The 24,992-nt window shown below is 40.9% G+C and overlaps 1 long non-coding RNA gene across 1 annotated transcript in view; it reads right to left on the bottom strand.

The window, feature by feature from the left end:
• Positions 1-1,221: 1,221 nt before the first annotated feature.
• LOC142198059 (uncharacterized) overlaps positions 1,222-24,992 on the bottom strand; it is a 49,089-nt gene continuing 25,318 nt past the window's right edge. Inside the window, exons 2-3 of the long non-coding RNA XR_012715340.1 lie at positions 9,386-9,434; positions 1,222-1,391 (exon numbers count right to left, since the gene is read on the bottom strand). This is a non-coding gene — a long non-coding RNA (uncharacterized LOC142198059). The remainder of the gene's footprint in view (positions 1,392-9,385; positions 9,435-24,992) is intronic.

The raw sequence follows: 24,992 nt of genomic DNA, 5'->3' as shown, positions 1-24,992 counted from the left end.
GCTTGTGTAACCGCCCTTTGGAGGAGGAGTCCTAGAAGGGATGATATGGCCCCCACAGAGCCATCATCTCAATATTATCCAGTCTGTCTGGGATTTGAATGTTTGATGACACCTTTCACATACTGTTGTGGAGACTCTGATTGGATAAACTATATATTACATTAAATGGGAGTTTTTGATACATGCTATTGGCCAGTTGATGCTATAGGCCTCTACTGGCCGTTTACGTGAGCGTACTGTGCAAGTGGCCACAAGAAATTGGCCACAGGCATGTGCAGTTGGTTCTGCCCAATGGCAGAGCCGAATGCGCACGTGTGCCATCTAAAGCCATAAAAAGCTATTGGAAGAACACGTAGCAGAGAGAGGCATTCCAGAGGAAGAAGAGGTCGTCGCTGGAAAGTTTGCGCTAGGGACCGCCCGCAGTGCTGCGAGAAAACTCAATTGCATACCGATGAAAACCCGGATATCTACAGAACGGCGGCGCAGAGAAGACTTCTAAAGGCATGAGAAGAATAGCCTTTCTTAAAGGTATTCCTACGTGTTAGGGAGAAAAATTCAGTTTTAATGATTGAATCCCTTTAAAACATTGGCACAATGCTGTATATATTTTATGCTTTGAGCTGAAATCCACTTAACATCTTATTGATCAGCAAACTGAAGTGGACTAGACAGTCTAGGAAGCTTCAGCCAAAAAAATATTTTGCCTACAATCCAGGTCATGAATGTTGTCGGCTGAATAGTTGGAATACTAACAAGATGTGCCAAATACATCACACAGTATTGTCTCAGTATAAGCCATTGTGATGTATTAGATGTATCTTCTGACTGTCTCATTTAGGTTTATGCAGTCTAAAATTTGGATGGGATTAGGAAATCTACTCTACTCTTGAAGGTGAACATCAAAAATCCAAGTCAAAGATGACACAGTAAAACCGTAGAAAATAGTTGAATACATATAGCATTAACAGCTTTCAATATGAAGCCTGAGAGTAGCCCAAATAATATTTCAGTTTCAGCAAATAAATGTAATTCATAATTTAACTGAAGTTACTCAATATACGTTATTGTATAGTATAATGCAAAATTGGATGACTTCTCGTCAAGGCACTACATCTATTTTCTGAGCCTTTATTTCTAGGCATTTCCTGTGAATTGAGGTGATATGCAGAAAATAGAGACGAGCCGAAGAGCGGACAGTGGCAGAGAGTGTGAGTATCCATTTCTTTATTTTATTCTCATGATGAGCCTGCTTTTATCAGTTACACAGTTATATGCCATCCAGTTTCTCATCGGTTATACTTTCTTCCACGTTATCACTGTAGGTTGCTTGTCCAAATTGGCTGCTGTGTTGTAGAGAGCCATCCTCAATGTTATGACTCCAACTTCATTTCCTGATGAAAAAAGCATAGTAAGATAGATAGATAGATAGATAGATCGATAGATTGTGTCTGATCTTTGCCATACGCTATGCATGTATAATGTAATGCGGGTATCGTGGTTTTGGAAACACTTAGCTGTGGTTTAGAGCTGTTTACAAGATTGTCTTTCAAGGAACACAGGAAAACACCTATGAGCAACATGTAGAACATCCCATGTTTGATGGCACATTGGTGCAGAGAGAGTCTCACTCACCTCCCACACATGGTCTCCTGGGATTACCTAGATAATTCTTCGGAGACAGCATATATGGCTAAGGTTACTTAACTGAACAGCTTAACTGACCTTGTCATTCAACAGTACACAACAGTAGTCCTTGGCTAAGCAGTTATACAGTCTCTGGTTTCACAATAATGTACATGGATGCTTTGCACACAATGTATCAACGTTAAGGTTAGACTTGTTACTGACTCTCTTAACTCCTCTCTGCTCATGGTATGCAAAGTCCCTAACACACCGAAAGAGCTACCTTAGGTCAGGGAGGAACCTAGCCTCTCTGCTCCCTAAGGTGAACTATAGAAAGTCGCCCCCCCCCCCAAAAAAAAAGAAAAAAAAAATAGATACCCACCCCGGCTATCCCTGGTTATGCGATGAGGCCCTCCTAATTAGGACATGCCCACATTAGTAGATCAAAAAATCCCCTTATTTGGCTACCATAACACCCCCATTCTTTGGACTCCCACACCATATACAACCCCCTTTTCAGATACACCATACAGTTTATGCCCCCCCTTTTTTAGCCCAACACATGGTATATGACATCCTTTTTTTGCCACACACACACACACACACACACACACACACTATATGATCCTACTTTTTATGGCTCCATACAGTATTTAACCCCTTTTTATGGCCCCACACAATATATGACCCCTTTTTATGTGCCAACATAGTATATGACAATTGCAATAACACAATAAGTAGCGGCTGATTAAAAAAAAAATGCTATCCCCAGTTGATTCCATGAGGTGCCGCCTGAGGCCATGACTTTAGGTCACCTCATGGAAGGTGCAATCTTGCCTCAGGTTCCCTGAGTTCAATTGTGTGGGATATTCATTGGTTACTTTCTTTGTAGTACTCAAAATCTGATCTCTGAAGACTACTCAATTCTTGGGGAGCTCTGTAGCTCTGACCCACTGACCACTCTATCGTCCTTCTCTATCAAGAATCAAGAATTCACTGTAGTGATGAGGTAGGGGGTAAAAGATTGCACCAGGGCCAACAAGTCTTTAGTTACACCACTGCATGTCCATGGTTAAAAGGCACTGCACATAGGTGATATCTGTGTGTCACCCATGCCCATTCATTCTTGTAGTGAGCCCAGCCAGAGATAAGACCTGTCCTAAGTTTTGTGCCCAGGCTCACGGCCCCATGATAAGACATGGGTGTGAGTATGGAGCCATAGGCAATAATGGGCCAGTGTTCTAGCTGTTAAGAATACGTCTAGCACATTGACATCTGGAGCCTAAGGGTCTAATTAACATATTATCACATTTACATATAAATACACACTACATTTACTTATAGGTTTCTGGCTCTGTTGACAAGGCCTCACTGGCATTCCAGAGGGCTCAAGAATTTTTTTTGTGGGAATGATCTCTAGTCCCAGTCACATCAGAACCTATGGGGCTAACAGTGGGGCCTATTGCTGATACCATATATTATGCCTTTTACTTACTTCATATATGAGTTATTAGTCTTTGATATGGACTATCGGTGTACATAGAATCTAATTAAGAGGCGACCTGCTCTGTTCAGCTTAGTGGTGTGCCAAGGGTCTGATATGGCCTGTGTACCTATATTTCGATTTCTATATTATCTATCTCTTTATCCAATCTTTGTGTCCATAATAATTGTTTTTGCTACGTTTTTTAGTCCTCAGCATAGCACCGCTTAGCGAACTGCGCCAATAATCTTAAGCAGCGGAATTTCTAAAAACCATTACAGCAAATGTCGATAAACTTCAAACATGTACATTTCTTGTCAGCACAAAAGATTCCTTTATTTTAATTTTTGTTTTTAATTAAGCTACATTTTCTCAAGTTTTTTCTTCTTCCACTGCACGGAGCGAGCATATGGAAATATAAAGTCTGAAGGCTTCCTGATTTATTTTGATGTTGGGGCATTTTGCTCTTGCGTAAACACTTTCAGTGACAAGAATATGGATATTTTTACATTTCAGAAGTGCTCATTACAAAAGGTAGCATATGTTTTTGACTCCTGAACCATGAGTGAAATGAGAACACCCAGCTTGCCAAACAGTAAATTATAAACAGTTGGTACAGCCCTAAGCAAAGACGGAAATAATCACTGTATCTATTCTTTTAAGTAGCCAGTTCTGTCTCTGGTTTCTCATGTTAGTTTTTGTTGGGGGGAGGGGGTTGCTTTTTTTCTGTTCTCTGATTTAATGGATTTCTGCATGGTTGCAAAGTATATATGTGTTTGGGCCTGCAGCATAACAATTTTGGAAGAACAGATGTCACCTGTGATGTATATGGCATCTGTAGGACTGAAGCACTTGCGCTGAGCATTACGTAGTCGGAATATAGGCAGCCAATTTGATCAGGAGTCAATAACCGTAGTATTCGGATAGATTACTGAGCCAAAATGTAATCACTTCTTATGTTAAAGCTTTGAAGAATACTTTATTGAGAGGCTAAATGAGCAAATGTTATTACCTCATCTGTTTTCTATTGCTGTTCATGTGCAGCATTAAAAAATGATCCTCGCCATTTTAAAGTCCTGTAAAACTGGTACTGACCCATATGATTCCAATATCACTCCCGAGTGCCTTCATAATAAGCCATTGTAAGGAGAATGTCTGCTCTGCTACATGCAACACAATATTATCTGCAATAAAAAGTACTGAACATAAGACTAAATCTGCATACAGTACAGAGTGCCATCTTGTGCATACACTACCCAGTTCTGAAAACACACAGATATTATTCTTATCTTACATAGGCTCTGTTCACATCACATGATGTGCTATATTAGCCTGCCACGCTATACCATGCAATAAACTTGACAACAGTAGCAAAATTGCCAAGATTGTCCCAACAATCCTGAAAAATTCCTGTCTTTTAAAGGTGAGGGGCCTACAAGAAACCTGCAAAGTAGATGGGATTCTGGCTATTCCCATCCACACTTTGCAGAAAAAACTGCAATGGGAAAGCATTTTTGAAAATTGGCACATGTCCATGATATCTGCAGAAACAATGTATATTAGGCATAATGGGGGCAGAGTGAGGGAAAATAGCAAACACATATACTAACGCTAGGTTCACACCTGCGTTCAGCAGTCCGTTCTGTGGTTTCTGTCTTCTGCATGCAAGAAGACGGAAACCACAGACCGGGTCCGGCCGTGAGCGGTGGTGAGCGTTTTATGCTCTCCGCCGCGAAACAGTTTTTTTTTAATCCGGACACAGAGTACTGCATGTCCGACTCTGTGTCCGGATTAAAAAACCCGGTTTCGCGGCGGAGAGCATAAAACGCTCACCGCTGCTCACGGCCGGACATCTTTCTCACCCACTCAAATTAATGGGTGATGAAGAATCCTGCAGGTTTCCGACTCCTGCTCTGTTTTATGCAGGAAACGGAAACCTGCAGAACGGAGTGCCAGGCGCAGATGTGAACGAGCCCTTAGGGCTCATTCACACGGTGTAACGTGCCGCGTGATGTGGCACGTGTACGCCGCGTGACCCTATGCGTGCCGTACACGCTCCCATTCATTTCAATGGGAGCGGGGATCGTATGCGCCACGCTAGTTTGCGGGCGTGAATAAATGCACGGCCGCAAACTGGCGCGGCGCATACGATCCCCGCTCCCATTGAAATGAATGGGAGCGTGTACGGCACGCAAAGGGTCACACGGCGTACACGTGCCACATCACGCGGCACGTTACACCGTGTGAACGAGCCCTTACTTTGCTTCACCTCTCCTAGGTTGTGCTTCTGCAGCCTATTCAGGCCTCTTCCAGCCTCCAGCTGACATCATGTGTCCCATGGTAATGGCTGAGGCCTCAGTGGTCATATGAGCAGTCAAGCAGCATGATGTCAAACAGAGGCTGGAAGAGGCCTGAAGCGGACACAGGTATCAGCATCCAGTTGCAAAATAGAAATTGGTTTATTTTTTTCTTATGATTTCTGCTACGTGTCCTAAAATAAGATGTCTGGTCTGGTTACAAATTCTCAGTGTTTGTGAAACAGGGCCTGGGTATATTTTGGCTAGCAACAAGCAAAGGTGACTCCACTGGGCCTGTATGCTCTGTCACATATGTAGAATGAAATACTAAAAGGGGAAAACCAAGTGCCGATATAGTGTAATAATTTAAATAGTAGGATGGAGTAAGGGCTCATTCACATCTGTGCCCGGTCTCCATTCTGCAGGTTTCCGTTTCCTGCACAAAACAGAGGCAGGAGACGGAAACCTGCAGGACTCTTTCATTTGAATGGGTTTGAAAGATGTCCGGCCGTGAGCGGCTGTGAGCGTTTTATGCTCTCCGCCGCAAAACGTTTTTTTTTAAATCGGACACAGAGTCGGACATGCAGTATTTTGTGCCCGATTTTTTAAAAAATGGTTTCGCGGCGGAGAGCAAAAAACGCTCACCACCGCTCATGGCCGGACCCAGTCTGACAGCTTTCCGTCTTCTGCATGCAGAAGACGGAAAGCTGAGAACGGAGATCGAACGCTAGTGTGAACCTAGCGTAAGTCTTGACATAAATGGCCTCCTACCTTTTGGTGTTGTGATAGGTCACAACACCACAACAGCATATAATGAGCCTAAGAATGGTGGCAGCAACTTTCCCCTTAACACTAACCAAGAGAGGTGTGATTGTCAATGTAAAGAGCCTTCAGGGTGCTGGACCAATCGGCTAGGGAGGACTATGGGTAAAGCAAGCACAAATCTAATCTTTCTCAGGAATACTTCAAAAACTTTAATGTGTTTCGAGCACAATGCGTTTAGGGTCGAGTCTTTTGTCCAGTGCATTTTAAAACTGGCTGGTAATTGCACTTGACAAAGGACTCAGTCCGAAATGTGTTGTGATCAATATACATTAAAGTTTTTGAAAGATTCCTGAGAAAGATTGGATTTGTACGCGCTTTACCCATAGTCCTCCCTACTCAATCGGTCCAGTACCCTGAAGACTCTTTACATATGTAGAATGGTCAAGTTCTTACAGTACTTCTTGTGCTCTGAGTAATGGAAGATGACTGTGGGGCCCTAGCAGGGAAGGGTTTTAGTATATTATGGATTGCATTTAATGTCGTGTCAATCAACACTTTCAATTTAGAATCAAAGTTTTCCAGATTGAAAAGGGTGGCATAAGGTTGGGTAGCCACAGCTCATATCAGATGTTATGTTGTCCTCTTTGGCATGGCATGTTGAGCTGCTTTCTGATGTAGCCGGCTGAGGCTGCCAAATACTGTGGTGTGATTAGCTATAATGTAGTAATAAGACACAGTAGCACTTAAAGCAAACTAATATTTCCAGGTCTGCACGTAGCGTGTCCTGTGGGCTAGGGGTTGGGAAGATTATACTAGAGCAGCTATTATTTATATTATATGAAGTTACATTGTGAGTCCACAAACAGATTTCTGAACATGTTTGCAACATTTAGAAATTGCATATGTTTGGAAAACCAAGACTTCAGGGCAAAATGCGCCTCCTGACACTGATAAAGCATCTGTAATGTTATTCTTCTGCAGCACAAGTTTTCTGGCATCACTATCAGTCTAACTAAACAATTAAAGGTACTAAATAAAAGATGCTCATTATGCCTCTACAATATCTAATTGATTTGTTTCTATGGACATTCTGAGAGTCGATATTTACAGATTGTGCAATTTAGAGACATGCCTTTTGCCATAAAATTTGGTAAATATGTATGATATGGCCATACACAGCCACATTTAGTTTCTCAGACCATAAACTCTGCTTATGATGTGGAACCAGGCAGGGCCACCCATTGAGTTTCTGGACCCATGATATGATAATTCATTCTCATCCATTCTCCTTCCTTAATACTAGGAGACAAATGAAAAAAATATATATTTGGCAAGTCCAGTAAGGCTTTATATATGGGGAAAAAAAGCAAGGTACGGGTTTTCTGTGCCACCAAGCTTTGTATACTTTATTTTGCATTCTGAACAAAAAAATAAAATGAATAGCAATTTAATGATGCTTTATATCGACTAGGCCCTAACACAGTGCCAAAAAAATTACAACTCATCTCACAAAACACAAGCACTCTAAGGCTGAGGTCTCATGTTGCGGAAACGCAGCCTTTATTTGTTGCAGATTTTGCTGCATTTTTTGAGCCAAAGCCAAGAATGGCCATAAAACGAACGGAAATGATATAGGAAGCTCTTACACTTCTCCCTTCTTCTCAATCTACTCCTGGCTTTGGCTTAAAAAAAACTACAACAAAATATGCCACAAAGAAAGATGGGGTTTTAGGCCTACAATAACATCAACAGAACTTTGATAATGGGGTGAGTCAAGAATGGAAATCCTTGGCACTATGCACGTGATGTTAAAGGGGTTTCCTGGGCTTCAACTTTTTATAACCTATCAATAAATACCTGATCAGTGGGGGACTTGCAGCCAGCCCCCCCCCCCCCCCCCTTGGAAGATAAGCCTCTAGCGCACATCCTATTTTCTATACAGGACCAGAAGTAGAAAGCTTCACTGCATCTCCCCTCCCCCTGACTTCAATGGGAGGTGAGCTGCAATTATTGTGTCCAGAGACTATATAGGGGAACTTTCTATTTACAGCCCTTTGTAGTGTATAGGATGGGCACTGGAAGTGGCTACTTACAGCTGATCAGTCTAGGGGCTGGCTGTCCACCACCCCACCTATAAAGTATATGTGGCCTATCCTGAAGCTAGACCATAAAAAGATTAAGCTCTGACAACCCCTTTAATGGTTAGAGGTGTTTTCCAATTGAATACATTATTTTAGAAACCATGTAGAATGAGCTTAGACAAAACTAAAAAAAAAAAAATAACATTACTTACCAATTCTCCACTACTGTGATTCCAATTTTTCCATGATCCCTCACTGCTTTCTATTTCCTGTTCCCTCTTGATACACAGGAAGTTGCTGCTTAGCCAATCACTGATCACACTGGTAATGTATCTCAGGCACTGATTGGCTGAGCAGTATTTAGTAAATGTCTAGAGGGACATTTTGGCGAGGAGTTGGTGAAGTGAATAATGCTTATTTCATTCTGCCCTTTTTCTAAAAAACTATATTATATATACCCATTTCATGCATATTACAGCCAATGGACCATATTGTCCTGAATTGTTCTATGCTCTGTTTTGATATGAGTGGCCAACAACAAATAAGACAGAAGATCACAGATGGTTTGTGTTCTAGAAGAGTTGTAGGACTCCAGGATGTCCCACTGAATTTGAGACATTTGATTTGCTTAACATGTGGTTATTCAGCCAGGAGCCATGGAAAATAGCCCTGAAATCTATATGTGGATATGTATTATAGTGAGTGACACCGCTGTATGTCGACCAGCCAATGGAGGAAACATGTTACTTGATGGCAGTAGTGCCGAGTCGTATCTAGGCATTGAGTAGGAACTAGAGTACTTTTACAATGTATCTTTAAGAAATGAACAACAATAACAGAGCAACAAGCAACAAAACATTACGGTAAATTCCATGTGGTTACTTCCCATTGATTAATGGATGTTGCCCTGTTGTACGTTGTTGTACATAGTAAGATTTATTGTATATTATGACAAATTAGAGTTTTTGGACTAAACAGAGCGAAAGCTTTCCATCATTCCAAGACTTTTCCAGCCACGTCTGAGAACGATATTTATGGAGAAGAACTGTCATAAAGTGGAATAATTATAATGAAGTGGAAGTGTGACAGTGGAATGTAACACAGAAGAAAGGACCTTCCTGTTTCAGAATACATACTTATATTTTTCCCATCTGGAGTTGATGTGAAACCACGCAGCTTTGGATCCTACAAAGGAAGTCATTTATGAAGGTTAAGAAATGATCGATGAGTCAACTTATGCAACATTCTTTTGTCATATTTTATTCATTTACAGCTAGAGAGCATAGCACTTTTGGATCATCTCAAGTCCTCAATTAGGTCACAGTAGTATTTATGCAAATCCAGAATATTTATGTTAGCACACATCTTCCATGCACACAGTATGTTCAGTGTATTAACACATAAACACGGTTGGATACATATTTATAAACATACCCTGGATATTATAGATTTATTTGTATATAATGATTACTTTCTTTGCTTTGTTTTCATGTGTACTAAGCAGTCTCAGTCTATGCCTTGGTTAGGTTGTAAATCGGTAGATGGCTTCGATGACAATTGAAGATCAATGGATTTGTGCTGCTGAATGTTGAGTTGCATTCATACGATTTGCACACCTCTAGTTAAAGTCCATGTTTTACTATTCTTTGCACAACACTCTCATGAAAGTTGCATGTACAATATAGCATGTATACCTACTTGTCTATGACCTAGCTATAGACTGTGACTGCTACATGTGTTGCTCTATTACAATTCTATATGCAGCCTCAGACTATGCATGAGCTAATGATCTGCTCATTACAAACTCATTACAGTAAGAAGAAATATGGATTAAATTAAGGAAAGAGGGAGAAACTGAGAACCCTGATGAATCAGAAAACATTATGCCCTTCCCCACCTCCATATACCATCATCAATGGTAAGACTAGCTTTAATGGTGTCCATGTCACCCATACTCAGGGCTGTAGCTATAGAGGGATGAAGAGGTAACAATTACTATCAGGCCCTGGAATCTGTGAGGGCCCCAAAGGTACTTCTACCACATAAAATATACCACAATTCTAAATAGCCCAAAATATGTACAAGCCCCATTACAGATTTTACATTGGGTCCCAGAAGTTTCAGGTTACACCTCTGTCCATACTTGTCAACAATTCCAGAAAAATGATTTCAAAGAAGCTAGTTTTATTCAAATCTAGTCCAAAGTGGTCATTTTGGGGTTTTCTGGCTTCTCCGAGAGCAGTTATGGAGGTAGGTGTTGAATGTCATGAATTTGGAGTTCTAAATGTTAGTAAGTATGGATACTAAATCATGTAGTCCATGTAACTGCAGAAGACCACAGCTCAGAGCCTATACTTCTGATTTATTTATTTATTTGTTTGTTTGTTTGTTTGTTTTGGTAGGGGGCTATAAATTATTATAGCAATTGAAGTCCTAAGTTCAAGTCTGGATATTTTGGTTTCCTCCAAACTCAAAAAAAGTTAATTATCTTTCTATGACATTGGCCTTCCATTGAATATGCACATTAGAATTAGATAGTTGTCCTTCCCGACATGCATGCTGTACTTGACTGAGCATATATGTTCTCATTACAGAAGAAAAGTAATTTCCAGACACATCCATTGGCATCTTAATTTAAAAAGCAATGTTGAAACCAACTTCCCAAACCTTCACTCTACCGAATTCTATAGTCGGTATATGTCCAGACACAAAGTCCTGCCAATATCAGGTAGCTCACCCAACAATATTGTGTACGGCAACTTTAGTGTATGGTATAGGACTTAGATTATGAGAAGTGATGAGCCAGTAGTATTCGATGGATTAGGTATTCGATTGAATATTATGGTATTCGAAATATTCATACTCGATCGAATACCACTCTGTAAAAGCAGTAAAAATTTGTTTCCCCTCCCACCTTCCCTGGCACTTTTTTTTACACCAAAAACTATGCAGGGGAGGTGGGATAGGAAGCCGGAAAACGTAGGCATCTAAAAATAATGGGAAAAGGTCTGGCTAAATCATCTGACTTTGAATTTATAAGAATAGTGGGTGTCAGATCGATTGTGAATTAGACAGGGATAGATTTTCTGGCAGGGTTAGCTAGTAATTAGTATTATTTAGGTAGGAATCTTACTCCAACAGCAATTATAAGAGCTAAACTTAGATCTACCACTGCTTGTAGATTGTATATACAGCTTTTGTATATATACACCATCTGTATATACAATCTTTTTGCAACTAATTTTACCAAAAGCCCTTGTTAGGGCTCCAATTGCGTACCACCTTTCCCCCCCAATATACCTTGCCCATCTCCTGTTATATACCTGTTTTGAGCTCAGTATATACTTCTAACATACAGAGAATTTTGGGCTCTATATACCTTGCCTGTTATATACCTGTTTTGAGCTCAGTATATACTTCTAACATACAGAGATTTCCCCCTTGCCTGTCGTCTGTGGTTGTCATGGGCAACGTGATTTAAAGGGGTGCATGCTAATGTTTCTTTAGCTTAAAATTTGTCTTTCTGTCCATATTAATGTAGAGGAAAGAAGGTTTCCAAGAATTTTTTCACTTTCCATAGAGGTTATATTGAGTTTGGAGTGTCCAGTTGATAGGCTGTGATAGTGGGGTAATACTGGGACTTGGGCATTTTAGATGCCCCCAGACATGCTTCCCCTGCTGTCCCAGTTGCATTCCAAGGTGTTGGCATTTCCTGAGGTGTCATTGTGGACTTGGTGACTCCAATTGGTCGAAGTTTGGTTTCCCTGAAGCAAGCATTGTTTCCCCATAGACTATAATGGGATTCGATATTCGATCGTATAGGTCTACTCGATTCGAATTTTGAATTTTCAACTATTTCACTACTCGCTCATCTCTAATTATGATCCCCATTCAGATAGGGAATGATGTGAGCCATGACAATCTCTCTACAGTGCGGCAGAATAAAAACAAGTAAAAAGGTATTTCTCAAGATGGAGGAAGAAAAAGGCCACGACTTGGTTAATTTACGTATATATACCATTATTAGTAATCCTGCTCCTATGGCATTGTCATCAAACATTCATCTTAGGATCTGAGCTCTTTATGGTTAAACACTCAAAAGGCCTGTCATGTACATTGTACCCTCGCCTGTGACAGCTCCTGCAACTTTATCACTGTTCACTTTATTTCAGAGCCGATACAAGGGAGAGAAAGAAGATTTTTTTTACGTTTTACTGAAGCTTAAGAAATGTGATAAAGGTTGATGTATTCATTTCAGTAGACTGCATTACAATATATAATGGATGAGTCTCTTTGATGTCTGAATGAATTCATTGGAGAAATGTAAAAAATAGTGATAGAACTGTGCATTCAACCGCAGTGATGTTGACAGACTGAATGTGGCTTGGTGATGGGTAAAGGAAGGTATAAGAAAAGGACATCATACAGTATCATCGAATTTGGGTAATATAAGAAGCTAGTCTCTCAAGACTTTAATCATATTGGTTGTTTTGTCTTAAGGAAACTTTTGTGGAAAAACACAGGCTAAGGCCCCATGTAGCAGGCCGCAGCACAAACGCGCTGCAGGAAAAACTACAGCGCCGACGCATTGCGGTTTTTCACACAGCACTATGGACAGAACGTTTGCAGGGGTCTCCTATGTGGACTTTCTGCTTGAATTATACCTATAGGGAAACAGCCGGAGTTTTCGTAGGTATAATTGGCATGCTGCAATTTCCAAAATTACAACAGTTTTGGAAATCGCCGCAGGTCCGCAGCGCAGTTTTTACCACAAAGTGGGAAAGAATTCACTAGAATCCCATCAACTTTGCTCTGACTGCAAATATGTTGGGCCCCGGACTAAAGATTTTCTGACAGTTTTCAATTTAGATTTTTTTGACCCAAAGTCAGAAAAGGATTGAAATGGGGGACATATAGAGGAAGGGTAGTCAGGGTCCATTCACACGGAGTAAATGTGCGCTCATTTTGTAATGTGTAAAGAATACACGTGTAAAAATAAGACTCGTACTGACTTCAATGACATTTTTTACACGTGTAAAAAACCGCGCCAAAATACGCAATGTGTTTTTAGACGTGTTTTTTACACATGTAAAAAATGTCATTGAAGCCAATGGGAGTCTTATTTTTACACGTGTATTGTGCCAAAATGAGCGCGCGTTTACTCCATGTGAATGGACCCTTACATGTCTTCTTCCTGCTGCACACACTTCTGGCTTTGACTGAAAAACTGTATCAAAATCTGCCTTGGTACTTTTCCAAAAAATGCTGTGTGGGAGGTCACCATCACAAAGTTTTCCAGAACTAGATAAAGGGTTTTTGCGAGGCTGTACTATTGATAGTCTTTCCTTATGATCACTGCAGTGCTTCATTGGTTATCCAAACAAGGGCTGGGAGGTTGATACACCATACCACACCAACTCTGACTCCAGCTCCTAATCTGACTCCTTCATAAATGGCTGACAGCCGTGGTCTGTCAGAAACAGTAAAGATCCTCTAATACAAACTAGTGATTGGATTCATATGGAAATAAATATGTAACAAACTGTACATCGAATTAATTCTGCAATAATGAAAAATAATTATTCATTTTATTTTGAAGAAATTCCCTTTCCGATTCCAGCTCCACCCTAAAATTAGGCCAGACTCCAACTCCACTACTCCAACTCTGACTCTACAGCCATGACCTAAACAGCATCTAACATTGGGTTGTGGCTGTACCTGGTGCTTGACTTGTGTGCAGAAAAAAAAGCTAGCAGAACCCATAGAACTCTATGGGGAGGCTTTTTTTCCACGTGAATTCTGACACGGATTCAGCGCCAAAATCCTCGCCCAAAAACTTAGTGTGAATGTACCCTAATGGGAGACTTTTTTGGAGGCTGATTTTGAGGTGGATTCAGTGTCAAAATCAGTGCCATAAAACTCTGTGTGCACTGACCCTTATACTTCTGCTCAATCCACCCGTCTTTAGCTCAATGAACAAAAAAAAGCTGTGTTTCTGTAGTGTGGGGCCTCAGCCTAAAATGACTTTCCCAGATAAGTGTCTGATCATCGGGGGTTGCACTTCTGAGACCTCAACCAATTATGAGAATAGGAGTTCCAGGTAACCCGTTTTAGTAAACCTCCATTCAGACTCTATACAACTGACATGGCGAGGAGGGTGCTGTACTCATCTGTCTTCTGCAGTACCATAGAGATTGAAAGGAGTGGCTGCAAGCTTGTACACTGGTCTGTTCAAAAAGAGGATATGGGATTCCTGTTCGTCTTATCATCGATCTCCTATCTTACTACTTGGGGTAATGGATTACACATCAATCTGTTCTTTTAATGCATATGGTCATTTACTGCATATGGTCAGTTATTGCATATGGTGTGTGGTCTCTTCTATTATGTGTGCAAGTATTCAATTCTAAGCATGCAGATTTATATATACATGTCTGACATCTTTTGTATCTTGTATTTGTAGTAAGACGTCCTGTTATACAAACCTTTTACGCCTATCCTTGGTCTAATAATTGTTACAGTCTCGGGGCCTTTGCAAGGCTTAGATGTAGCATTTAAAGATTCAGTAAACTATACATTAGCATATATAATAAGAAAATCTTACTAGTAAATAATTATACTAAATCATTCCATTAGTAAATGTATAAATATACAGCTGTGAGCATGTAAATATATCACCAGCCACAACTTCATCAGATGGATTTCATTTCAGAAAGCCGCCTCATATTTACTTGGACCTCATTTGAACTTGGAGTATTTGGCTGCGCCTCATGATAGTAACAGGTGTTACTGCTACTGCACGGATCCTGATATAAAGCCATAGTGTTGTCACGTGCTAAGGTATTACCCTGTATAAATATAGAATACTCCTTATTATAACATAGCCGCTGTCAGAATGCCTCCGCTAACACAGTTGTCAACTGTCACTTTACTGGTTGTCAGACAGACAATATAAATCAAGCTCACCGAGACGTATAACCTTCTCCTTGGCTACTGTACTCCCTCCTGTTCACATACATGGCTCAGTACAGATTGCTGATTTACTATTATTTACAACCTATTTTAGGAATATTCTGCTTATCAGAAACCTTCTCACATCTAGTATTAAACTTACATCACATATAGGCCATTTACTATTGAGTTCTGACATATTGGAGTCATTCATTACAACAGGTGTTTTAGGTTGGGTTTACACAATGCAGTTTATAACGGCAGTAATGGCTAGAATTTGATACTATACATATCACCTGTATACTAAAAGACATTCCATTGAAAATCTCTGGTTTATTGGCTGTTTGCATATAGGAGTTAGGTGATCAGGGTCCAAAATGGGCATGAAAAATGTCCATTTTTATAACAGCCGTCTTGCACCCGAGCGACACCTGTTTTCACCGATCCTTCATACATTTGAGTATATGGAGAAATCTGTTTAAAACAGACAAATAACAGTCATAATAATGGTTATGTGAATAGCCCCCATTCACTGATGTTAAATTTAATGCTGCCATGTGACGTTAAAAAAAACAAATGTCACACCAACATTATTCCCTGTCATGTAAATGTAACTTAACTTACAAAACCAGAAAACACCCTTAAGTCCTATCATGGTGTCTATCATACACCACTATCATACACATATCATTATGATAGACACCATGGTAGTACTTAAGGGATAAATAGTCTCAGATGTATCCAACTATGAAGACCCCGCTTCTCCTCATTTAGTCCCACCCATGCTCTTTGTAAGAAAGTGCCAGGATTACCAAAAAAAAGGTGCAACTGTAGGTGCCAATCTGTGTGCCATTACATATCGTATGACAGACAGTCACCACTAGTAGGGATACGAGGGACATCCTGCGGTCACAAAGTGTTGCCTCTCATGGAAGGGCTTCCAACTGGAATTTTTAGCAGCATAATGCTTGCCCACATACTGCAAATATTTCCCAGGAATGTTTCTGTCAGATTTCCGCCTCCTTGGGGCAACATGGTGGCTCAGTGGTTAGCCTTGCAGCGCTGGAGTCCTGGGTTCGAATCCCACCAGGAACAACATCTGCAAGGAGTTAGTATGTTCTCCCCGTGTTTGTGTGGATTTCCTCCCAATCTACAGAAAAAACATACAGATAGGGGAAAAATGTACATTGTGAACACTATATGGGGCTCACAAGCTACATTAAAAAAGAAAAAAAAGATTTCTGTCTCCTTGGCCCACCTCGTTGCCAGATTTATCACCAATCAAGCATTCATGGGACAGCTGGGACGTAGCTTCAGCAGAATCTGTGGGCAAATGTGCCAGATATGGAAGCTATATGTCTCCATAGCCAAATGTATCTCATCTTCTTTCAAGGCTAAAGGGGGGCCCAACAAGGTACTAAAGCTTTTCTTTCAATTGTACAGTTTTCCAGAATAAATCTATCCTTTCTCTGCTAATATTGTAATCAATTACATACATCACCATATATTCACACATAGAAAGCTTTATTCAATTCCAACAATTTTCTTGTTGGTGCGTTATATTTTTTGTCAATGAGTGTATAAGGGGCCTGTCACCCAGCAGAAAATGAAGAGGAATTCCTCTTCTATTTCTACTGCCAATTTCCTGCCGGCGGCTACCGGCGACAGTATGGCGAAGTCCTGTATTGGCATTTAGTTGAGACTTTCCGCTATCAATAGGCCCAGATGAATGGGAGTGGAGGAGTGGTTTGAGCAAAAGGGAGAAGTATAAGAGCTTCCTACGTATTTTCCATATCTAGCCCTCTTGACTATGGCTCAAAAAATGCAGCAAAATCTGCAACAACAAAAAAACTGGGTTTCCGCAACATGGGGCCTTAGTCTAACATTGGAAATGCTTGGCTTTTTTACAAGCATTTAAAATGAGAAAAGGCAATGTGAAGGTAGCCTAAAAATGATGGAAAAGAATTAGGATAAAACAGTTCTTTTAATCGACTACTATCTATTGGTCTGAATATATATAAGGGTCTGCTCGGGGAACTGTATTAGATAATGAGTCTAGTCTGGGTTGTGATTAATTTGGGAGTCTGGTCTTTGGTCTAAATTAAATTAGTGGTCTGGTCTAGGGTCTCAGTTAATTTGGGAGTCTGGTTTGTGGTCTGAATTACTTTGGGGTCTGTCCTGGGGTCTAAATTAATTTTGAGGTCTGCTCTGATTTTAATATTTTGTATTGGGGTCTGAATTCATTCGAGAGTCTGGTTTAGAATCTGAATTTAATGAGGGGTTTGTCCTGGTGACAGTTAATTTTGGGGACTAGTCTGCTGTCTGCAATAATTAAGGGGTTGGCTCTGGGGTCTGAATGATTCTAGTGGTTTCTATTGAGGTCTGAATTCATTTGTGGTGCTATGTATGCTGGGGTAGATGGCACGAGTGAGGGGTCAGCTGTCACACATGATTAGGATCGGTTTTTGGGTGTATATAAATAATGTATATTTGCTTACTAAAGATTCCAGTGTCTTCCATTTCCTTCTATGCCGCTGTGGCTCAGGATGTCTGCTATATTGACTGCTACTGAGACCCACACAGGAAGAGAAACTAGTTTCCTCCTCCCTCCCTGTTATCACTATTAAACTATAGTTTCCAGCGTTCCATGTTCTCCATGGTGCAGGTCTATCTGACACATCCCTGGTGGACAAATTTAGTTACTGATACAAAGACCATGTTTCTCATTTTGCAAATAGAAATGCAATCCATCATCATGTCTCTGCAAAGTGAAGGGATTTGGATTCTCTTATTCTGATTGACTGCCATGGAAATCTTAGAGGAAGATGGGAAAACACAGCCTCATGGGATCCAATATGTCAGCTGTCAGACATCTACTACCTGTCCCAGAAACTGAAGGGAGGAGAAGCCTGGGGACAGTCATCTGACCTTACAAGAGAAAGGCTACATAATATTATTGCACATAATAGGATTTGAGTGTACAGTGAAGTGTACAGTAACTTTACAGCTGAAGGAATAGGCAATAAATCTTCTATGATCTTATCACGTTATGAATGTTGCAATGTGAGCATATTATAAAGAAGACCTTTCATGTCCTCAGGGATATGCAGTATTATACACCGCTAGAACAGGGCACTCAATTCAGCTTTCCTAGTATGTGCCCCAGTGCCAGAGATATCATGGATTTTAGTTCTGAATGGAAGAGTACTGCCAGGGGGGTATTCCTCACAACCAAAAGATAATGCTAAGCTGTGAGTAATAGTTATATTGGTACCTAAACTAATGGCAGTGAGAACTGGCACTGGGGCGCAAAGTGTGCAGAATTCAATGTACTGTCATCTTTCTACCAGTATAATACCACAAATGTCAGTGCGCATGAAAAGTCCTCTTTAATTCTATGAAAAAAATATTCACATAAATAATAAAAAGTGAAATTATTTGATGGGGTGCAATAATTCCCTAAGACTAAGGTCACATATAGCGAGCCACAGCCTATAAGGGTTGCAGAACCGCATCATGTTTTTCCCGTAGTACTTTTCACAGAAAGTCCACAGAGTTTTCCTCTACAGACTTTCTGCTTCAATTATACCTGTACAGAAAATGCCAGAGTTTGCGTAGGCATGATTGTAATTTACAGTCACAGCAAAGCAAATGAGTTTTTATGTAACTGCATCCCCACATTGGAAAAAGAGCAGCATATTGGGCCTAAAAATTACATGGTGATACAAGTTGGGGATGTTTTGTATTATCTGTGCTGTTATCATTCCTGGAAATGAAATACTCAGGATGTGGCACACGCTTGTAAAAAGTTGTATTAAAATTATAATGACATATATGGTTCTGCTGGAAAGCTCAGTCACCCGTATCTGTAATATATCATAGGAGCAGACACATGTGATTCAGTGCAGAGGACTATTCACACAGACAGCTGCCAGGGCTGCAAGCCTTACATAGCATAGCAATGACATGTAAAACAACCTGATGTTCTGCCCTTATACCTGTCGACCTCCTGTCTCTCAATGAAGGAGTCCTGCCATTCACGGATACTTAACCCCTCTTTATTAATGCATACTTTCATATAAACAACTCCATAATTCTTCCATGACTAGCATCGCTTCATCTGTCCACAGCCGTCCGTTTTCTTGCAGTTTCTTCTCTTCTCCCCTCGCCAGCCCGGAGATACAAGTTACCAATTATCACATACTCCTGCACAGTCTATTCTCCAGAACATATGTCGCTGCTCTATGCTGTGCATGCAAAGGAATCATTTGTTAAACTTGCAGCTGAAATTCACAGGATGCTCTATGAATGATGACAGGCGGTTTTATGGATTATACATTTGCTGATTTGCTCTTTCCATGAGGATCTGATATCAGAAAGTTTAGCAGCGAAGTGTAAAGAGATCATTTAGGTTTAGGTAATAATCAAAAACACCTTCTAAATACAATATAGTGCTTCCGTAATAGTTCTCACTGAGCACAAAGCAGTAAAGAGGTTGTCCAATCTCAAGGATTCTATCTGTACTGTTAGCCTATATGGATTTAAGCCTATTCCTAAATACATTGCTTCATCAAAACTGCTTTGTTTGGCCGCCATCTGAGATTATTCACTTCATTGTTTACACTGTGTTTCTATAACCACAGACCTGGGGATGATCTTATCTCAGGACAAGTGATGTAGCTCCCTGCTCTCAGGAGGGGGGAGGGGGCTGAGTTCTCGGAGCAGCTTGTATTTCTGAGCTGTTTATCTCCCAGTTATCAGGTCTGCTAATTGAATTTTGCTGATAAGGGCTGAGACAGGGAGTCTGTTACCTCTGTATGTAAAGACAGACCTAAAATGGAGTTTATTGCAAGCTGAATCTTGGTCCTGTAGCGTGTAAATTTGGGATTCTCATCACCTATCAAATCCAGCTCTGCTACATCAGCTTCATATTGTGCATCTTCCAGTGATACTGTGCTAATTTATTTACAACCATCCCTCATTACTGACTGCAAACATGTACTGCTATGAAGAGAGATAGCAGAGCTGGCTTTGCCTGTGAGACAGCAAGTGAAACCCCACCCACCAATTCACCAAGAAAACCAGGAAGTGAACAGAGCAAACAGCCTGCAAGTTGGTGAATACCCCTTTAATTCAGCTGTGTAAAGACCATTTCCATTGCAGAGTGAAATATATCAAAATAATCAGAGTGTAGCTAGGGCTGGGGCCCCACGTGCCCGCAGTTTGTAATCGGTGGAAATGCCATGGCAAAAAAATGCATTTTACAGTCCCTACAAAGTGAATGGCTTTCTAGTGAACCTCATCCAAACACTGTGGAATAATATGTGCAGCAAAACCATCATGGTTTGGAAATTGCAGCATGTCAATTATACCTACAGAAACTCTGGTGGTTTCCTTATAGGTAAAAAGAAGAAGAAAGTCCACAGTGAAAACCTCAGGCGTTCTGTGAAAAGCGCTGCTGGGAAAACTGCAATGCGTTGCTGTCACAATTTTTCCTACTGTGGCCCGCCACATGAGACCTTAGCCTTAAACAGGACTTGTCTAGAGAGAAGTATACCCCCAAAAACTCGTTCGGGTTCAGATGGTTTAGCCTAAAGATTCATTATGGCGTGAGCATGTTCAGATAGAACCAAAAGTGAAATTATTGTACTCTTGGGTCTCTTCACTTTCAGTTTGCAAGTTACAAACCCCCAGTTCTGGGTTCAGGTTGTAACTGGTTCTCTCAGCTCTGGACTTTTTTGGTGGTTTTTCTACATTAAACTGGTCCCAGCATAAAGTAATTACCGTATTTTTTGGACTATAAGACGCACTGGACTATAAGATGCACCTAGGTTTTAGAGGAGGAAAATAGGGGAAAAAAATTTTGAAGAAAAAAAATGGTAAAATATTTAATATATGGGAGTTGTAGTTTTGCAACAGCTGCAAGGCCACATTGACAGGTAACCCTGCAGCTGTACGGAAAGCGTTTTTTTTTTTGCGGGACCAGATGTACTTTTTAGTTATACCATTTTGGGGAATGTCTATTGCTTAGATCACCTTTTATTTAAATCAGAGGCAAAACGGTGGAAAAAAAAACATGGTGGTTTGAAAAATATCAGTAGACCGGGCATTTTCGGACACAGGGATTCCTAATGTGTATGTGTTTCACAGTAATTTTCTACTTTTATATGTAATCTAGGGAAAGGAGGTGATTTAGAAGTTTTATTTATTTTATTTTATATTTTTAAAGCTTTTTTTTCTTCTTCACTATTTTATTGCCCCTTCCTCCTAGGTGGCTTGAACCTGAAATCATTTGATTGCAAGTCCCATAGATGGCAATAGAAGTGTATTGCCGTCTATGGAAGATTTTCTACATTACTATTACAGCTGGTCATAGTAATATAGCTATGACAGGCCTGGGAGCCTTCAGTAGGCTCCCGGTTGTCATCGGAACAGGTCGGCTCCTGCGACCTCGCCGCACAGGAGCCGGCCTGCAACTTTAAAGGTATGGGGGTGTATTCTACATACACCTTGGGGGGAAGGGGGGGTTAAGTTTTAATGCCCACAATTAGAATGCATTCTAATTGCGGGCATTAGCTTTGGGCCTCCGCGTATAGCAGAGACCCGGTTGCTATGGAAACCACTCTGCAGAAGAGTGGCCACCATTATTCTTACAGAAAAAAAAAATCAAAAAAGAAAGCTCAGCTCACCCATATATATCTTGGTTCCATAGGCTGTATAATATGTTCGGGGTGCACGGCACAGACACTCTATTCCGAAAGTGTCTAGTAATCCAATAAACATGAAGAAAAAGATGTCCGACAGCTCTCCGATAAAATATAACTTTTAATGAAAAAATGTCATAAAATAACAAAAAATTGACATAGCACAGAAAAAAAGGAAAATGAAAACCCCCTAAAAACGCAGACGCGTTTCGGAACGAGATGTTCCTTCCTCAGAGCCGTTCATTCTTACAGACCCGGCATCCTGGCAACAGAACGGCGGATGCCGGGAAGGGGGCTTTAGACGCCGGCACAGGTGCCGGGGCCTGCAGCATTGCAGGCCCCAGCATCCGCCGTTCTATTGCTGGGATGCCGGGTCCACATTCAGACTATAAGACGCACCCCCATTTTCCCCCCAGATTTGGGGGGGGGAAGTGCGTCTTATAGTCTGAAAAATATGGTGCCGCCCAAAATCAATAAATCGATATTTGGTGTGACCATTATTTCCTTTAAAGAAAGCAGCAATTCTTCTCTTGCAGACAGGTTTTGAAAGAACTCTGCAGTGAACAGACAAACATCTTGGAGAACTAAGAAGAGATCCACTGTAGATGGAGGCTTGCTCAAATCCTTCTGTCTCATCATGTATAACCAGACAGACTAGATCCAGGACTCCTCCTACAAAGGCAATCACACCAAATATTGATGTAATTTAGATTTCTGTTTGTTCATTTCATTTTGTTAAAGGGGTTGTCCCATTTCAAGGATTCTATCTATACTGGTAGCATGTGTAAACTAAAGACCTTTACTAAATATATTGCTTTAGAAATTCTGCTTTGTTTGCCTGCTATGTAAACTTATTCCTCCCATTGTTTACACAGTGTTACCATAACCACAAACCTGTGAGATAGGACAAGTGACATCACTCACTGCTCTGCTGGAAAAACAATCAGTTCAGCTAATTGCAATTTGCAAAGCGGAATCTGTTATCTCTGTATGTAAACACAGATAAACTCTGAATGTTCTCTACATTTACATCTACACTCACCGGCCACTTTATTAGGTACACCTGTCCAACTGCTCGTTAACACTTAATTTCTAATCAGCCAATCACATGGCGGCAACTCAGTGCATTTAGGCATGTAGACATGGTCAAGACAATCTCCTGCAGTTCAAACCGAGCATCAGTATGGGGAAGAAAGGTGATTTGAGTGCCTTTGAACGTGGCATGGTTGTTGGTGCCAGAAGGGCTGGTCTGAGTATTTCAGAAACTGCTGATCTACTGGGATTTTCACGCACAACCATCTCTAGGGTTTACAGAGAATGGTCCGAAAAAGAAAAAACATCCAGTGAGCGGCAGTTCTGTGGGCGGAAATGCGTTGTTGATGCCAGAGGTCAGAGGAGAATGGCCAGACTGGTTCGAGCTGATAGAAAGGCAACAGTGACTCAAATAGCCACCCGTTACAACCAAGGTAGCCAGAAGAGCATCTCTGAACACACAGTACGTCGAACTTTGAGGCAGATGGGCTACAGCAGCAGAAGACCACACCGGGTGCCACTCCTTTCAGCTAAGAACAGGATACTGAGGCTACAATTTGCACAAGCTCATCGAAATTGGACAATTGAAGATTGGAAAAACGTTGCCTGGTCTGATGAGTCTCGATTTCTGCTGCGACATTTGGATGGTAGGGTCAGAATTTGGCGTCAACAACATGAAAGCATGGATCCATCCTGCCTTGTATCAACGGTTCAGGCTGGTGGTGGTGGTGTCATGGTGTGGGGAATATTTTCTTGGCACTCTTTGGGCCCCTTGGTACCAATTGAGCATTGTTGCAACGCCAAAGCCTACCTGAGTATTGTTGCTGACCATGTCCATCCCTTTATGACCACAATGTACCCAACATCTGATGGCTACTTTCAGCAGGATAATGCGCCATGTCATAAAGCTGGAATCATCTCAGACTGGTTTCTTGAACATGACAATGAGTTCACTGTACTCCAATGGCCTCCACAGTCACCAGATCTCAATCCAATAGAGCATCTTTGGGATGTGGTGGAACGGGAGATTCGCATCATGGATGTGCAGCCAACAAATCTGCGGCAACTGTGTGATGCCATCATGTCAATATGGACCAAAATCTCTGAAGAATGCTTCCAGCACCTTGTTGAATCTATGCCACGAAGAATTGAGGCAGTTCTGAAGGCAAAAGGGGGTCCAACCCGTTACTAGCATGGTGTACCTAATAAAGTGGCCGGTGAGTGTATATCTCATCTGTATAAGTATTGTGATACCTCATAGTATCATTCAGCAAGAGGGAGGAGGGGTTCTTCAACTGGCCAGACCCACTTAGTTTGCCACCCTGCTTCTACCCACTGTCTAAAAAAAGCTGAATTGTATTGCAGATGCTGAGATACACCGTGTTGCGCCAAAAATGGACCATGTTGACTTTTGCTCATTTTCTTGCCGCACCTTATATAGTAAATCTGGGTCACTGTTACAGAAAAGGAGCACCAATATGCGCAATAATATTGTGAATTGACTATAGAAATAGTTTTTTTTTTAATAAAAAGGGCAGCTCTACATAGAGGTACAGTTTATTCAGTTGTATATGTTATTTCTCATGTGTTAATTACTATGATGAATTGGGTGCCATTTTTTGGCAGATCCCTTACTCATGTTAATACGGCAGCTTACGATTCCTAGGTAATTGCTTTAGACAACCAGAGTGGACGGGATTCTACTAAAGAAAGATGCCAAAAGGAAGAATTCTAGGTGAGATTAAGGGAGAATGGGGACACAGGCCTTTAGTGAATGCCAGACGGTATGGATCTGACAGTCTATTACACTTACAAATTTGCTGCATGAGACCTTTGTCTTGAACAGGTGTTGGTTAAACAGATTGCTCTGATATTCTGAAACAAGGCTGTAGAAGACGTGAAATATGTCTTAAAAGCCTGTATACAGTACAGCGAGTCTGGTAGTGACATAAGCTTTCCCAGGGTTATGTAAAACCATGCTCAATGTTATTTTAGTAAGTACAAGAGCCAGGCCAGCCCCAGACCAAGCACATGTAGAACATCTGTACCTCACAAA

This window comes from Leptodactylus fuscus, chromosome 3 (assembly GCF_031893055.1).
Source record: "Leptodactylus fuscus isolate aLepFus1 chromosome 3, aLepFus1.hap2, whole genome shotgun sequence".
Classification (NCBI taxonomy): domain Eukaryota; kingdom Metazoa; phylum Chordata; class Amphibia; order Anura; family Leptodactylidae; genus Leptodactylus; species Leptodactylus fuscus.
Note: the sequence above shows the minus strand (reverse complement) of the source record. Positions and strands in the feature narration are given on the sequence as shown.